General features: G+C 37.3%; 1 protein-coding gene across 1 annotated transcript in view; it reads left to right on the forward strand.

Annotated features, from left to right (window-relative positions):
- Nucleotides 1-428: 428 nt before the first annotated feature.
- htr4 (5-hydroxytryptamine receptor 4) overlaps nucleotides 429-19,115 on the forward strand; it is an 89,802-nt gene continuing 71,115 nt past the window's right edge. The window contains exon 1 of the mRNA XM_028459519.1: nucleotides 429-552. The gene's annotated coding sequence lies outside the window, so the exon portion shown is untranslated. The remainder of the gene's footprint in view (nucleotides 553-19,115) is intronic.

Below are 19,115 nucleotides of genomic sequence, written 5' to 3' on the forward strand. Positions count from 1 at the left end.
GAGATTTAATCTCTCACTAAATGTGCTGAGCTCAACATTTATTTATTATAATTAACACATTTAATTGTTGCCAAAAAGTAACAACTTCATTTCATATCAATAAGGATACATTTCATTATCAAATAATACAATTGAACATGATTCTATTTTATTTATTTATTTACCACGATAATCCGCGGACCATTTTTGGGTCCCGAACCTGCAGAGGAGGGGGCGGGGCCACAGCGGAGCAGCTCGATGTTCGCACACACACACACACACACACACACACACACACACACACACACACACACACAGCCTGTGAGTGTATGTGTGTGTGCGTTCCTCTGCTCTCCAGGAGCTCCACCGCTGCTTTACGCACGGACCCTGGTTTCTGTAGATCCTGATCCTGATCCTGGTTCTGATCCTGATTCTGATCCTGATTCTGATCCTGATCCTGGTTCTGATCCTGATCCACCAGCTGCTGTAACGCTGTGATGTCGGAGCTCGAGGACAGAACGATGTGAGTCTGGATCAGAGAATAAGATTTAACCCTTCATTGATCACACGATGGTGAGTTTAGTGTGTGTGTGTGTGTGTGTGTGTGTGTGTGTGTGTGTGTGTGTGTGTGTGTGTGTGTGTGTGTGTGTGTGTGTGTGTGTGTGTGTGTGTGTGTGTGTGTGTTCCGTCTCGCGGACTTTAATGTCACATTTATTCAGGATTTTTCTGCTGAGTGAATGAGGACAAATATGAACATATAAAACATATAAAACATGTACAAATATAAACATATAAAACATATAAAACATATAAAACATGTACAAATATAAACATATAAAACATGTAAAACATGTAATGAGTGTTTTTGCAGGTAAATGAAGTGATTATTAGCAGCTAAGCTAACACAGATAACTAGATTTCTAACACCTGAGTTGAATCAGTGAGTTAAGGTTTATGTAAACAACACATGAGCCTCAGCTGAGGAGCAGCAGAGCCATGTGATTAGACTTTATTTATTTATTTATTATTTATTATTTATAAACACTGAACAAAAATATAAACCCAACACTTTTTCCTCCTGTTGTCCATGAGCTGAACTCAAAGATTTAAAACATGTTTTATAAACAATAGACATATTTCTCTCAAATATTGTTGATAAATGTGTGTAAATGTGTGTTAGTGAGCAGAAATAATCCATTATATCAACATGCTGATTATTGCACAGAGGTGTGTTCCATAAAGAGGTTTAACAACTCTAATCAAACTTGTTGTCATTGATATTTTAGCCTTGAAAACACTTGTTTTAATTTTTTACCGTACAGTTAAACGTACGAAGGTTAAGTAAAAAGCAATCTCGCCTCTTATAGGCAGTACAATCTCCTTTAAACTTCCTTTTGTCCTTAGCTTAGCTTAGCTTAGCTTAAATTTAGCACCTATGGCTTCTCTCTCCTCCCCTCCGCTCTCCTGCCCGGTGTGTCAGATGTTTAGTTACTCCTCGTCCTCCTTTAGGGACAATGGTAGTTGCATAAAGTGTAGCGTACTGTTAGATATGGAGGCGAGGATCAACAATCTGGAGAAGCGGTTCCTCACCCCTGATACCAAAACCGAAGCTAGCAAGCAGGACCTAGCCGGTGCGGACCGTGCTAGCTCTAGCTTAGCCTCCCCCCCGGCCAGCAATGAGTGGGTTACTGTCCGTGGTAAGCATAGTCGAAGGTCAAAAAGCCGCTCGGGACACCACCATGTTCACGTCTCAAACAGGTTCTCCCCCCTCTGTGAGGACAACACACTCACCGGGGAACAAACTCTGATAATTGGCGACTCCATAGTGAGAAACGTGAAGCTAGCGAAGTCAGCGGGCATTGTGAGGTGCATCCCAGGGGCCAGAGCGGGCGACATAGAATCAAATCTAAAGTTGCTGGCAAAGAGTAATCGTAAGTTTGATAGGATAGTCCTCCATGTCGGCACTAATGACTCCCGACGTCGCCAGTCGGAAGCAACCAAAGTGAACATTGAATCAGTTTGTGCTTATGCTAAAACAATGTCGGACTCCGTAATTTTCTCTGGTCCCTTACCAAATCTGACCAGTGATGACATGTATAGCCGCATGTCATCATTTAACCGCTGGCTATCGAGGTGGTGTCCAGAAAACGAGGTGGGCTTCATTGATAATTGGAGATCCTTCTGGGGAAAACCGAACCTGATAGGAAGAGATGGAATCCATCCTACTTTGGAGGGAGCATCTCTACTATCAGAAAACATGGCACATTTATGACATCTCATGAATGAGACCATGTTACAGAGGGGGAGTCCTCCACGCCCCTCTGCGCTTGCCTTAGGACAGTTTCCCTCCCATTGCTATCAGGATAGCTGTGTTCATCGCCATGACAACTGTTGTGATGGTGATGAATATTATTTTATGGAGACGGTGTCAGTCCCCCGACCCATATTTCACAATGATTTTAACATAAAATCAAATAAAAGAGCTATCAATTATAAAAATCTGAAAAAAATTAAAATCTCAAATCTAGAAACACCAAAACATAAAACCATTAGATGTGCTCTATTAAATATTAGATCACTGAGATCCAAATCTCTACTAGTAAATGACCTTATCTCAGAAAATAACTTTGATTTATTCTGTTTAACTGAAACATGGCTGTATCAAGATGAATATGTTAGTTTAAATGAAGCCACTCCTCCCAGTCATTTAAATACTCATATGCCACGAGACATAGGCCGTGGAGGTGGTGTAGCAGCTATTTATCATTCCTCTCTCCTAATCTATCCTAAACCAAAGGCCAGTTACACTTCCTTTGAAAGCCTGGTTCTAAATTTATCTCATATCGAATCAAAAACCTGCCAGCCAGTCTTATTTGCGATAATTTACCGTCCTCCAGGCCCTTATTCTGAATTTCTATCAGAATTCTCTGAGTTTATATCAAACTTAGTCCTCAGTTCTGATAAAATACTGATAGTAGGAGATTTTAATATCCATGTGGACAAAGATAGTGATAGCCTGAGCTCAGCCTTTATGTCCCTAATAGACTCAGTTGGCTTTTTTCAAACTATTAATGAAGCTACTCATCGTTTAAATCATACTCTTGATCTTGTTCTAACATATGGCCTTGATATTAATGAACTAAAAGTCTACCCTGAAAATCCTCTGCTATCAGATCACTTTTTAATATCTTTTAACATTATCCTAGAGGATCTCGCACTGTGCAATAAAATAGTTACAAGTAGAAATCTATCCAACAGTGCTGTGGCTAAATTTAAAGAGGCCATTCCTGCTGCCTTAAACTCAGTGCACCATCCAATAAATAACTATGATATTAATTATAACCCCTCTCAACTGGATCTGCTTGTCGATAGCTCTGCTAGTCTACTAAAATCCACCTTGGACTCAATTGCCCCATTGAGGGAAAAAACTATTAAACGTCAGAGGAAAGCTCCGTGGTTTAGCTCTGAAACTCACACACTCAAACAAACAACCCGTAAATTAGAGAGAATGTGGCGCTCCAATAAAACAGAGGAGTCACGAATACTTTGGCAAGAAAGCCATAGTAAATACATGACAGCCTTACGACATAGTCGATCTACATACTACTCCTCACTAATTGAAGAAAATAAAAATAATCCGAGGTACCTTTTCAGCACTGTAGCTAGGCTAACACAAAGTCAGAGCTCTATTGAGCCCATGATTCCTCTAGCCCTCAGCTGTGAGGACTTTATGACATTTTTTAACGATAAAATTCACAAGATTAGAGATAAAATTAGCCACTCCCTGCCTTCACCTGGGCCTGCTGTACCATTAAATGTAAATAGGCCTAACCTAAACTGTTTCACACATATAGGACTTCAGGAACTTAACTCTATTATTTCATCCTCCAAACCATCGACCTGCCTTTCAGATCCGATCCCAACTAAGCTGTTTAAAGAAGTTGTTCCCCTAGTCTGCCCATCTTTGTTGGAGACAATAAATATATCCCTATCAATAGGCTACGTGCCACAGTCCTTTAAAGTAGCTGTAATCAAACCCCTTCTCAAAAAACCTACTCTTGATTCCAGCACTTTAGCAAACTACAGGCCTATATCTAATCTTCCTTTTATTTCAAAGATTCTTGAGAAAGTTGTGGCAGCTCAGCTCTGTGAATTTCTTCAAAACAACAGCCTGTTCGAGGACTTCCAGTCAGGCTTTAGAGCTCAACACAGCACAGAGACTGCTTTAGTTAAAGTAACTAATGATCTACTCTGGGCTTCAGATGAAGGACGACTCTCAGTGCTGGTTTTATTAGATCTTAGTGCAGCTTTTGACACTATAGATCACTATATTCTACTAGAGAGATTAGAGAAATTACTTGGAATCACAGGGACTGCCCTAAACTGGTTTAAGTCCTACCTATCTGATAGGTACCAGTTTGTACACGTGAATAATAAGTCTTCTGTGTACACTAAAGTAAGCTACGGGGTTCCTCAGGGCTCTGTGCTAGGTCCAATCCTCTTCTGTATCTATATGATCCCCCTTGGTAATGTTATGAGAAAATACTCTGTTAACTTTCACTGCTATGCTGATGATACCCAACTGTATGTATCAATGAAGTCAGGTGAGACAAATCAGCTATCTAAACTTGAGGCCTGTCTAAAGGACATTAGGGCCTGGATGGACCAAAATTTTCTTCTTCTCAACTCAGACAAGACTGAGGTCATTGTACTGGGCCCGCGACACCTTAGAGAAACCTATGCTAGCCTAACTGCCCTAGATGGCATTACTCTGGCACAAAGCACAACTGTTAGAAACCTTGGGGTTCTATTTGATCAGGATTTATCCTTCAACTCTCACATAAAACAAACTTCAAGAACTGCCTTCTTTCATCTCCGTAACATTGCTAAAATCAGATCTATCCTGTCTCAGGGCGACGCCGAAAAACTAGTCCATGCTTTTGTTACCTCTAGACTGGATTATTGTAATTCTCTTTTAGCAGGCTGCCCGAGCAAGTCGCTTAAGACACTTCAGCTGGTTCAAAATGCTGCAGCACGTGTACTGACTAAAACTAGGAGAAGAGATCACATTACTCCTGTATTAGCCTCTCTGCATTGGCTTCCCATAAAATATAGAATAGAATTCAAGATTCTTCTTCTCACTTATAAAGCCCTAAATGGACAGGCACCAGTCTATCTCAAGGAGCTTGTAGTGCCATACAATCCCCCCAGAACACTACGCTCTCAAAATGCTGGACTACTCGTTGTTCCATTCATCTCTAAAAGTAGTATAGGAGGAAGAGCTTTCAGTTATCAGGCCCCACTTCTCTGGAACCATCTACCAACCACAGTTCGGGGGGCAGACACCCTCTCTACCTTTAAGGTTAGGCTCAAAACATTCCTCTTTGATAAAGCTTTTAGTTAGGAACCAGCTCATAGCTCATAATTAAGATGCAATAGGCATAGACTGCCGGGGGGGGGGGTCTGGCATGCTCGGTTGGAGAGAGGTTGGAGAGGGCGTTAAGAGAGAGGTCATTTAGGTTAGAGAGGGACCGGAGAGGGTCCCATTCCTCTTTCAAACACTCCCTCTATGTCTGCTTACTCCCTTGTGTGTTTGCTCCTGTACTCCTTCTGGCTTTTGTCTTGCAGGTCCGTGGGATCCTCAGTGTGGAGTTACAGAGTCTCAGCGGCTCTGTCTCCACCCTTTTCTCTGCACACACCCAACACAGCATAACGTGGATGGCTGTTCATCATAGGAATGGGATCCACACAAGGTTCCTGCTGCTTAACAGAAGGTTTTCCTTGCCGCCATGATGAATTCATGTTGGGTGTGGGATACATCTGTATGTGTATATACGTATATATGCATATGTGTGTATCCATAAAATGAAGAGTCCGTCCTTAAGACTGCTCTACTGTAAAGTGCCTTGAGATACCATTGGTTATGATTTGGCGCTATACAAATAAAGATTGATTGATTGATTGATTGATTGATAACAAACTCTGAGTCTATCCATAAACTCTAGGTCAACATACCCTCCATGATAAACTCTGTGTATCTGATTCATTACAGCTGGTATGAAGTGTGTTAATAAACCCTGAGTATGTAAACCTTGGGTTAATGATGTGTACACGTGATAAAAAACCATCATCAATGGATCAAAGAATACTCAAACTGCCATGACAACCAAACGGAAAATAGTGATTTATTCACCCTGATGGTGAAATAAGTCAGTGTTTGATGAATATGATCCTGTTCTAAAGATGTGTTCAGTCTTCAGTGATTATAGTGATTAAATCACCTGTAATTAATAACACTTTATGATCACTTCATCACTTTATCTCTTCAGTGACGTGACGAGTGGTGAATAATAATAATAAAATGTGTCTGAGGAGACGTGTCAGCATCATAGGATGTCTGCATAGAGAGTCCTCCTGTTACACTGGATATAAACACAGTGACTGATGCTTCATATCTAATCATTTATATTGATTTTTAATGTAATATTATCACCAGAGTCATCTATACGTCATAAAAAATGTCATAAAAAAACATTGAAGCGGGACGTGAACCCACAACCCATTGTTTTCAAGAACAGCGTCACAATTCACTGTGACATCATAACTTCATAGATGTATGATCTATAGATTTAACTGTATAATAATATAAAACAATAAAAGTGTATTAATTTAAATGATCATCTCCTCCTTTATATTATCTACAGGTTTGTATTCAGTGAACTTTACTACAGACGTCAGTAGATGTTTTAATGTAGATCAACCTCTCAGTGTGTTTCACTAAATGATCTACATCTATAATTTTATAAATAAAACTACTGTTATCACAATAAAAACATAAATCAACACAACATTATTAATGATGTGAACACGTCTGTGGTGTGTGATGTCACTAAAGTGTTAAAGTTTATTAAAGTGACAGAAATGAAGAGAACAGAGGACAAACTGTGATAATGAAGACCTCACAGTTGAAAAATGGCAAAAAGCTGCTGTAAAATCATTTAAAATGTAAAACAACAAAAGTCTGAGGAGATTTAACTCATGTTTTCTTAATTAATCAGAAATCAGAGCTTGTTTGTTTGTTTGTTAATCACAATGTTGTTTAATGTCATTTTAAAAACCTTCATCTTCATCACAGCTTCAAAGTTACTGATGTGAGGAATACAGGGCTGCCAAGTTTCAGAAAATAAGAGTGAGACTTTAGTGACATGATGAGTTCTGGTGAAAAAAAATTTGTCATTTTTTAACATGACTTTGTTTTAACGTTGATTTCTACCTTCAGAATGATGTCATCACCTCCATACCAGCAGCTCTCCCTGCACTGTGTCCTCCTAATGCTATAACCTAATCAATATTTCCTATCATTGATCTGGGGACATGTCTCATGTTGTAGGTGTTTATCACAGATGTTGATGATGACAGAGGCAGTGCTACCTTTACCTCAGCTCTCCTTGTCTGCAACAGAAAGGACGTCATTAAAAACACTAGTGTCTGTCAGAAGTATGCATTCATGTGGGGGCATAAGGGCTGTAATTGTGTATTTTTGTATCTTTTTGGTGTGTTTTTTTGCATTTTTTGTATAATTATTGTTTTTCTTATATTTCTTTATTTTTTTTTGTTTGATGTATTTTTCTGTAATGTATGTTTTTGGAGTCATTATGTGTATTTTTGTATCTTTCTGTTTTCTTTTTGTGCATTTTTTGTATAATAGTTTTTTGTTGCCATTGCAGTGATTCTGGAATATTTTTGTGTATTTTTGTATCTTTTTTAGTGTAGTTTTGTGCATTTCTGTTGTTTTTTTGTGTATTTTTGTATAAATATTTAGTTTTGTGTATTTTGAGTCATTTTCATATGTTTTTTGTTGTTTGGTGTATTTTTCTGTAATGTATGTATTTTGGAGTAATTTTGTGTACTTTTTGTATAAATATTGTTTAGTTTTTAGTTTTATTTTACTCATTTAGTATATTTTTATTATAAATTGTGTGTGTGTGTCAGCATCTCCTCCGTGCGTTATCTATCACACACATGCGCTTCTTGCACATAATCCGTCGCAGGTTGTTTAGAGAGACACGGTAACTACGGTAACCAGTTAAGTCAACTATTCATCAACATATATGTCTATGCTGTACAACCCCTCGACTAACAGAGACAGTTGGTCCCACCAGTGCCACCACTGGATAAGTTTGTGTAGAGCCCTGATAATAATAAATATGTTGATATAATATTAATAGTAATAAAAGTAATGTTGTAATAATAATGTTAATAATTGCAATAACAAAATAATATAATAATTCACTAAAAAAAATATTAATAATAAACAATTATAAATAATTTTAAGGTAATATAATGATAATATAGCAATGCTAATAATACAATGAGAACACCAGTAATTATAGTAAAAATATATATTAATAATGAAAAAGAATATAATGGGAATTATGAGAATCACGGGAATAATATTAAATAACCATGAAATATAAACTTAAATGACTTTTAGTGGTACAGAAACATTTTTAATATTGACCTTTTTTTTCTTTTAAACCCAAACAAACGTCATGAACCCGGAACCGGAAGTGGCGATAGATATAGATGGTGCTCTAGCGCCCCCTCACACCTTGAGGTCAAAAGTTGAATAGGTTTCATTTCGGGGCCGTTCAGAAGTGAAATAAAATTAAAATAAACATTTTGAAATGACCAAATTACTCCAAAATAACAGATACACACACTCGGGCTATCTTGACACACACACACCCACACACACCCACACACACACACACGCACACTCCCTCACCCACACAGACCTCCCTTGCTTTTATAGGTAGATAATCATGTAAAAAACATTGAGTCAATGTCTAAGCAGCATACTCAATGTCTATAGAAATACACTATTACATACAATAATAATCATAAGTACAGTTCAAATGAACATTAGATCAGACATTTGTTTCATTTACTATGTATTTATGATGATATAACCTACAAGTGTAATTCAGCTACTAGCAGTGTTTATAACACTGCTAGTAGCTGATTAAAAGTTTTAATTCATTTAGTTAATGTCTAACACACACACACACACACACACACACACACACACACACACACACACACACACACACACACACACAGGAGTGGGCAAAATGGGAAAAAAAAAATCACAATTGTTTTCATTCAAATCATTTAGACTATTTTAAAGTTATTTACCGATAAAACAAATCAATTCACTTACTTAAAATCATGGCCCTAAATAGAAAAAAAGAAAAAAAGATCATTTAAGACGAGATCATTTTCAAATATTTTTTAATTGTATGTAAACATTTTATCAAACTAGTTCTAAGTATAATTAACATCAAACTAAAGGTCTGACATGTTCTTATAGTCACAGTATTTTTACTTTGTTTAACTAAAGTAGTGTAGCATTAGCATTAGCATCACTGCTACATAACAAGGCATCATATCAGTCTAGTGATTTCTATTAGTTATTGAGGTAACACACTCATATTAATAAAATCATACTTTAAACAGTGTTTGAACGCCTCATTTCACACAGTTTATACAATCATATCCTTTACAAGATAAAACGTTACTGCTTTGGTTACATTAGGCCTGGGTGATATGGACCAATATTCATATCTATATATTTTTACTCTAAATGACAATAGGTGATATAAACCATTTATTTTTTATCAATAGTTTTACAATAAAAACAATAATAGGTCAAAGTCAGTGGAGCCACAAAGACCCTTTTATTAATCACTAGCAGCACAATAACTACATTTTGACTTTTTCCTTCATTAAGGCTGAAATGTGATTAAATGATGTAGTGATGATTTTTTCAGGGCAGCTCTGAGTTGATGAAAGTAGTTTTTAAAGTAAATCACATTTAGGACACTGTGATATAAACAGTGAACATAATTGAGTAGCTACAAACCATCTCAGACGTTGTTTGTTCTAGAAACACTTTCTTTCTGAAAACATGTTGATGAGTCGGTGCGTGTTGGGTGAGGTGTCGTTAGAGACCAGCTCATCAACACCAGTCTTACGTTGCTTCTGATTGGTTAATTATTGTGTGATGCCTGCCGTGGTTGGTTAAATTTAGGCACAAGCAGACATGGATTGGTCTGGATTGGTTATCTCTGTCAGTCAATCAGAGTTACTCGAGCTACGGCAAGTCATGAGGCCCAAAGTTCATTATCATGAAAAATAAAAAGAGTAATGAATGGGGAAAAATAAGCGTGAGAAATGTCGTGTTGCGTGTGGTTTGAGAATGTGTCAAATTGTGTGACTGTCACACTCAAAGCGTGAGGCTTGGCAGCTCTGATGATGTAAACATCATTATTCACTCACTAAACAATTCAACACTGTGTGTAGACTGGATGCTATGTGCTAAGCTAACTTAACATGTGGGACTGGTGGCTACGTGCTAAGCTAACTAACGTGTGTAGTGGTCTCTGTTTGGAGTTCCTTTATCTCAGAGGAAGAAGAACATTATCGTCTGTAACACAAAGATTCATCTTTAGTTTCATTCTCTCTCACATTGAAAATGTATGACATCATGGGGTCAAAGGGTAAAGGGGCAGGGCTAGGTTATCAGATGGACTTACTGATTAAAACTGTCTTAATAAATAAATACATTATGGCACATCTCTATGATCAGATCTGATGATGCTGATGTTAAATAACCTGAAACCAGTGAAAATGACTTGATTTACTCTTTGTTTCTAGTTTAATTTCCTGCTGTATAACAACGACGTGTGTGTGTGAGCGTGTGCGTGTGCGCGTGCGTGTGTGTGTGTGTGTGTGTAAATGAAGCCTTACTGTATCACTGAAGAGCTTCTCTCAGCTGTTGTACATCAAAGCTAGGTTCAGAGTGTGTAAACACCTACACACACACCTACACACAAATCTACACTTATACACACACACACCTACACACCACACATACAGTGAAATTGTGATTCTGTCCAATATCAAACATATTTTCCCAGGAGGCGACTGTGAGGTCAACATGAACAGATGCAGCTAAACAGGAAGTAAACAGGAAGTAAACAAGGTGTCCAACGCTAGGTAAAATATCAACAGATATAAAATAATATGTGCTTTCCCTGGTTTACTCATAAATCATCAACTAAATACTTAGACTCAGAGACTTTAATTAAAGATTTAAACAAAAGCATCTCGAAGCACTCACAAAATATAAAATTAATAAGAAAAAACTCAACAAATCAGTGACAGTGGGAAGAATAACAATCATTAACTCAGGAAACAACAGTCATTTTGTGTATTATTCCTTAATTTTATGTTTTTCAGTAGTATATTTTTTTTTCTCTTGTTTTGTGTGTTTTGGAGTCATTTTGTCATCTTTTTCTGTTATTTATATGTATTTTTCCATGTTACCATGGAGATGATATAGCGTTAACGTGAAGTTAGACGTCAGCATTTCATATTGGCTCTATTAATAACTGTGTGTGTGTGTGTGTGTGTGTGTGTGTGTGTGTGTGTGTGTGTGTGTGTGTGTGTGTGTGTGTGTGTGTGTGTGTGTGTGTGTGTGTGTGTGTGTGTGCGTGCGTGCGTGCGTGCGTGTGTCATAGCTATTTATGACCTTGAGCACATGACCTTTGATGGAGTCTCACGGTGGTGTGTCATGACACACACACACACACACACACAAACGAGGAGCAGGAAGCCAAACATTGATGTAAATCAGAGACAAACACTGTGACTGTGAGACACTTCAGATCTGGAATCACATGATCAGAGCCGTGCTAGTCACAGCAGCTAAGGCTAAATGGTTAAAGGCTAAATGGTTAAAGGCTAAATGGTTAAAGGCTAAATGGTTAAAGGCTAAATGGTTAAAGGCTAAATGGTTAAAGGCTAAAGGTTAAAGGCTAAAGGATAAAGGCTAAAGGCTAAAGGTTAAAAGGCTAAAGGTTAAAAGGCTAAAGGTTAAAAGGCTAAAGGTTAAAGGCTAAAGGATAAAAGGCTTAAGGCTAAAAGGCTAAAGGCTAAAGGTTAAAAGGCTAAAGGTTAAAAGGCTAAAGGTTAAAGGTTAAAGGCTAAAGGTTAAAGGCTAAAGAATAAAGGCTAAAGGTTAAAGGCTAAAGGATAAAAGGCTTAAGGCTAAAAGGTTAAAAGGCTAAAGGTTAAAAGGCTAAAGGCTAAAGGTTAAAAGGCTAAAGGTTAAAAGGCTAAAGGCTAAAAGGCTAAAGGCTAAAGGTTAAAAGGCTAAAGGCTAAAAGGCTAAAGGTTAAAGGTTAAAGGCTAAAGGTTAAAGGCTAAAGGTTAAAGGCTAAAGGTTAAAAGGCTAAAGGTTAAAAGGCTAAAGGTTAAAAGGCTAAAGGTTAAAGGCTAAAGGTTAAAAGGCTTAAGGCTAAAAGGTTAAAAGGCTAAAGGCTAAAAGGCTAAAGGTTAAAAGGCTAAAGGTTAAAAGGCTAAATGATAAAGGTTAAAGGTTGAAGGATAAAAGCTAAAGGCTAAAGGTTAAAAGGCTAAAGGCTAAAAGGCTAAAGGTTAAAGGTTAAAGGCTAAAGGTTAAAGGCTAAAGGTTAAAAGGCTTAAGGCTAAAAGGTTAAAAGGCTAAAAGGTTAAAAGGCTAAAGGTTAAAAGGCTAAAGGCTAAAAGGCTAAAGGTTAAAAGGCTAAAGGTTAAAAGGCTAAATGATAAAGGTTAAAGGTTAAAGGATAAAAGCTAAAGGCTAAAGGTTAAAAGGCTAAAGGCTAAAAGGCTAAAGGCTAAAGGTTAAAGGCTAAATGATAAAGGCTAAAGGTTAAAGGCTAAAGGTTAAAAGGCTTAAGGCTAAAGGTTAAAGGTTAAAGGTTAAAAGGCTAAAGGTTAAAGGTTAAAGGCTAAAGGATAAAGGCTAAAGGTTAAAGGCTAAAGGCTAAAGGTTAAAAGGCTAAAGGTTAAAGGCTAAAGGTTAAAAGGCTAAAGGCTAAAAGGCTAAAGGTTAAAAGGCTAAAGGTTAAAGGCTAAAGGTTAAAGGCTAAAGGTTAAAAGGCTAAAGGCTAAAAGGCTAAAGGTTAAAGGCTAAAGGTTAAAGGCTAAAGGTTAAAAGGCTTAAGGCTAAAGGTTAAAAGGCTAAAGGTTAAAGGCTAAAGGTTAAAAGGCTAAAGGTTAAAGGCTAAAGGTTAAAAGGCTAAATGATAAAGGTTAAAGGTTAAAGGATAAAAGCTAACGACGTCATTGTCTCTGTACGCAAAAATGTGTGATGACAAAGTTTGTTATGAGAGACATAAATGGACATAAACGGGGTTTTAAATTAACTTTTTAGATCAGCAGTCAGCATGGTTAGTAGATTCTTAAAGTTAGCATCCAACCAGATTTTACACCAGCCAAATATTTTCCAGCTAAAATAAACTAAATTATGAGCCACAGAATAGATTGAAACGTTCACGTTTCTTTAAATAGTTTTTATTTTAGTTGATTGCAGAAATACATTAAAATGGTAAAAATATAAACATTTAATTTGAAAACAATCTAAAAGATATAATATGGAACTTTGGGTGTGTCAGAGAAGTGAACCTTTTATAAAGTATATTCTCATAACTTGATAACAAACTTAACTCAAAATGGATCCCTGGTACAGTGTTTGAAGTTAGAAAGAAGTAATCACTAATCACTACTAAGAATGACATAATACTGTAGAGAAAACATGTTTTACTAGCATGCATGCTTAATGTAAACAAACTGTATAGTGCACATTTTAAAGGTGACCAAATGGTGGAATACCAGCCACTCACGAACCTTTTTCAGATTCTCTCTCATCTTCATTTTCCCCTGAGTCAGCAGCAGCCTTCCTTTTTAGCAGTTCAGATAAATATCTCCACATGTTTGTTTTTCCCAGCTCACTTTACAACTTCTTTCAGATCCTATTGTTTGTTTTGCGCCGTTATGTTTGTCTTTTCCGATAACCACAATCATGCTAATGTAAGCATGTAGCCAATTGTTGAATGACATGTCACGACATAGTGTTCATGGGAAATGAAGGATTACTACAACAAGCAGAGTTGCCAGATACACATTATATTTTAAATTCTAAACACAAACAAAAACCCTCACATTTCTTGGCGGAAAACAGCCCAATCTGGCAACAAAGACTTTCTGCAGCCTGCGATTCACACAGACGTAGTAATGTTTCATTCTTCACCAGCCAAAATGGCTAGTAACGCTACAATGTTAGCTGCCAAGGGTCATTTTTACCTGTATTTGGTGGGTGTTATTTCAAAGCCCTGGACAGAAATGTGTAACAAAATAAATAAACATTACGACAATATTTCAGTTACATCTTTAATATCGGTTTGGACAAAAATATACAATATGACAATAATGTTCATTACTCAAAACGTGTCGGTTGCAACAAAAACTGACTTTTGTTTTCCTTTGTCTGCACATGATGTCAAAGGTCAACACTACAAGAAATGCATTATTTTTAATGCATGTTTTGTTGTTGCAATTAAATACATGAATTTATTTCATTTTATAATTGTGACCATCACCAGCCCTTCCTAAGGAAGAGTAAGAAACACTTTATTAAAGGGAGGATATAAAAAGAGAGAGCAGTGTTACACCTGGGTGAGGGGGAAGGGAACAGGGAAGAGGAAGTCAGGGTAGGAAATGTAAAGGGTGGGGAAGAGTTGATTATTTTAAAGTGAGAGTGAGACGTGTAGTTATAGTTGTGTATATTGTGTTTACTGTGTTGTGTAATTAATCCAGTCAGGTGACCAGTGTGAAGCTTAGGTATAATGGTGGTGTGTGTGGACAGAGGGAAGCAGTGAGTGGTAATAAATAAAACAGGTATTTAGGATCAACGTGTCTAAAGTTTTATCCCACAGTCTAAGACATGCCAGTGCACCAATGTATGTGTAAGAACCACTACTGTACACCCAAGCGCTGCACCAGACCGGCAAAACTGAGCGGGGACCAAGCAGCCCCAGGCTACCCCCCCACGGCCGAGCAGCACCATAGAGGCCCCCAAGGCCCCAAGCCTAGAGGCAGCCACCGCCCTCAACATAAACACTCGATAAAGCCCCAAGGAGCCGAGGACCCAGCGCACCCCGCCACCGACCCCAACCCCCAACCCCAAGCCCCCGTCAACATCCAACCCCCCCGAACCCAGAGAGCCCCCCACCCGAGACCTCAGCAGAGGAGCCAAGGCCCACGCCCAGCAGACAGCCAGGGGTGGTCTGCTGGGCGTGGTCAAATAAAGTTCATGTATGAACCTACAAAGACAAACACGAGTTGTGAAATTTGTGTGAAACTGGCTTAGCCCTTTGGGAGGGTTGAAACCAAAGATTAGAACCCAGGGTCCCGAGGACGACCTCAGCTGGGACCCGAGTTGACGGCTATCTGCTGTGCACCGAGCACCATGCATGTCATGTTATGTTATATCATCACTCTGTGTGTGTGTGTGTGTGTGTGTGTGTGTGTGTGTGTGTGTGTGTGTGTGTGTGTGTGTGTGTGTGTGTGTGTGTCCTTATCAGTGTTTGGAATAACGGTGTTTAAAATAACGGCGTTTGTTTTTCAGTAACGATGTAATCTAACTAATCACTTTTTACGCCGTTACAACGCCGTTATCGTTACTGAACGTTAAATGCGTTCATTGATTAAATAAAATGTTATCAGAAAGCTTCCCCGGCTTCTGAATCGACTGTTGTGAGGAGGCGGGTTAAAAACAAGGTGAGAGATTATGATTGGCTAAGGCGACGTGCCAGAACACACACACACACACACACACACTACAGATGTGATGACTCAGCAGAGATGGTGAGCGTGGAACAATCTGATGAAAAGTTGTCATTTTTAAGGTGACGATACAAACACTACTTTATATTAATTATGATAAAAACAAGAACGTACATGTGAAGTGTTCATTATATCCAGGAGTGAAGACTTTGTCCACATCTGTTGTAAACAACTATAATTTAATAAAACACCTCACAACGACACACACATCTAAAAAATATGAATTATTTGACATATAGTAACTTTTTTTTTTTTTTTTTAATAATAACACAAATAGTTAATTTCCTTGATAATGAGTTACTTTTATTATAGAGTAATTTAGTTACTAACGCAGTTACTTTTTTGAACAAGTAGTGATTAATTATAACTAATTACTTTATTAAAATAACGTTACCAACACTGTTCCTTATAAACATAATAAATATTATTTATGTATTTCTCCATCTAATCACTGAGACTATGAGAAATGTTTTATTGGCTTTAAATGAAGGTCTGGTGAATGTTTTAGTTTAAAGAAGGAATTCATCCGACTGTCACTCAAACAGTATATATTTATAAATATGTTTATATAGAGTGAGCGACAGTAGTCACTAGTTATTATTTGGTCTGTATGAGTAGTCCATGCATTAATCACTCTGCTGGATCCTTCTGTCCTTCACCTGCTCAACCATTTTCTCGTCAATCAACCACTGTGTTACCAGCGCCCTCTGCTGGTCCAAACTGATATCTGACCTAAATACAATGCAATGACTTTTTTTTTTTTAAAGTCTAATTGTTAAGCCACAAAATTCATTTTTAGTTGCACTTTTAAAAAGAAAAAGAATTAGGCTTAGGGTTACATGGCTATAGGTCAGTCTTCAGTATTCGTGCCGAGCCTCACATAAGCTTTCTCCAAACTTTCCTCCTTTCTCTGGTTTTGTGTTAATGTAACGATGGTTGCCATGGTAACACCTAAGCTGGCATCCACCTTCATAGTTTTCCTGATAAGCTCCACGTCCCACATTTAAAGGGACATTACATACAGTATGTTTGAGGCTAAAGGTTGATATAAAGCACATTTCTGACAGGAAGTAGTAACAAAGCTTTAGAACGATCACGTGGTTGGTTGGTGTCATTTTAAAGATACACGTTGTCTTCTCGTCACTTCCTGGATCGACTAAGGCCACGTGTTGGGAACAAATTGTGTAAAAATCCTCTGTGACACTTGTCTCTTTATCAAAAATTTCCTTTTGTGCCAGTTTCCTGACATTTACCTGCTCATCTATGATGTGATCAATAATCAATAATGTTCACTGATGGTACATCAGCTTTGTGTTGCTGGTTCTATTCCCAGTGAAAACTGGTGGAACTCAAAGGAAAGCAGTGATGTTCAGGATAAGGTGTATGAGGCTGACAGGAAGTGAATAAAAGGCTGACAGGAAGTGAATAAAAGGCTGACAGGAAGTAACACTGTGTTCTTCACTGAGAAACGAAGTGGCTCTGCTTCATGAGGAAAACATTCAGTTTGAACTGTAGCCTCCTGTTAGCTTAGCATTAGCCTTGTGTTAGCCTAGCGCTAGCTTATAATGAGCAGTCAGAGACACGCTTTCATTTACCTCAGGTTTACAAACGTTTCCTTTCATAATATTTACTCACTTATGATTCTAATAACAATTAGTAAACATGACTCAGCATGTTTTATCTCCGTGAAAATGTTCCTATTTAACTCGTGTAATGTTTTATTTATCTTACGTTGACACCAGGGCTTTACTGCTTATTTTATTTCGTTACTTTAAATATTTTATTATTTTGATTTATTACGATTGGATTATTGTGATTTTATTGTTTTTTTCCAGCTGCGTTTTTCAGACTTTGTTCTTTAATCTGCTACTGTCGTTAATGGTATGAGACCATAAACCAGTCACACTGTGGGTTGATGGTCAACTCTTACCAACATCTTTCTTTTTCTCTTTGCTTTTCCGGCAACGAACGGAACATCTTTCATCATTACAGTAATAGATGAGTTTTGTCTCTAGAAAAGCTAATGTTAGCCCTGTTATGTCATAAATAACTTTTACTGAAGAAGACTCACACAAATACATCCAGGCCATCTCACTGTAAAAACAGATACACACTAAATGTCTGCCTTCACACCACATGAAGAATTTAGAAATGAATGTGACAAAGCCTACAATGATGACAGAATATGTGCATATTTACATCTGGCACAGCTGCTCCTATGTCCATTTTAGAATCCCAATCACAAAAATGCTTCTAAATGGAATCACTCTGGAGCCCTATTTATACCAGTGGGATCGTCCATTATAACCATACCTGTCAGGTACCTGTTTTAGCCGAGAAACTCCCGTATTTTAAACTCTTTCCCGCCATCTTCCCTTATTAGTATTTTCCTGTAAATATCCTGTATTTTAATGTAATAATAATTCAAAGAAGAACGCCGTCACTAGCTTCGTGAGAACTTCACCAGAAATGACCTGAGTGACAGTTCTCATAATATTAGTGCTGACATCAGCAACAAACCCAGAAACAACAGAACAGAGATGATAAATGAAGACGTTCTGGTGTAAATACGTTATAAAATATAACATAGAGTTTATCTTCATAAAGACCATCAGGATGTGACACAGTTACACGTTCTGTTAGATTAATAACTGATATTTTAACGTCTACCACAGCAGAAGAAACACGTAAGTCACCATGAAAAATCATCCAATCACAAGCTCCACAAATATACACTGTTTATAAAGTGTTAAATAATGTAAAGTCTGTAATAAATGTGTTTAATAAGTCATTAGTGAATACCAGAGAACCACATGAGAAATTATAATATAAATATATAATAAAATAAAATGTTAATGTCTAACTTAACGACAAACAATGTGAAATGAACAGTAAATATACAACGTGTTGACTTATTATTTATATTTATATTATTTATATATTAAATAAACACATGTGCTTCATAAACACATTTATGTTTCAATTTAGGCTGTTTTATAATTTAGGAATTAGGGCTGGGAGATATATCAAGATTCAAGATGTATCGCGTTTTCTATTTTGGCGATATAGAAAACTATAATATTTCATATATATATATAAATATAATAGCTTATTATGTATTAAAATACTAGTTTAATGAGTCGCTGCTTTAACTTCTCAGAACAACATGTAAAGCTCAGTCAGATGATTAATGAGTGGCACATATTGATCAGCTGTTATATTTACATATTTAGTACAATGCCTCAGACTGTTTTATTGTACAGTCATACAGTGGTGGAGATCAATGACCTAAGGTCAAGGATTAATCATTTTATTGATCTATTCATGTAAAAAACTCTTAACCTATCATGTTCTCAGAAATGCAGCGGATCTGACGATAGAAGAAGAGTAGTTTTAATTCT

Source organism: Gouania willdenowi, chromosome 10 (genome assembly GCF_900634775.1).
Source record: "Gouania willdenowi chromosome 10, fGouWil2.1, whole genome shotgun sequence".
In the NCBI taxonomy this organism is placed as follows: domain Eukaryota; kingdom Metazoa; phylum Chordata; class Actinopteri; order Blenniiformes; family Gobiesocidae; genus Gouania; species Gouania willdenowi.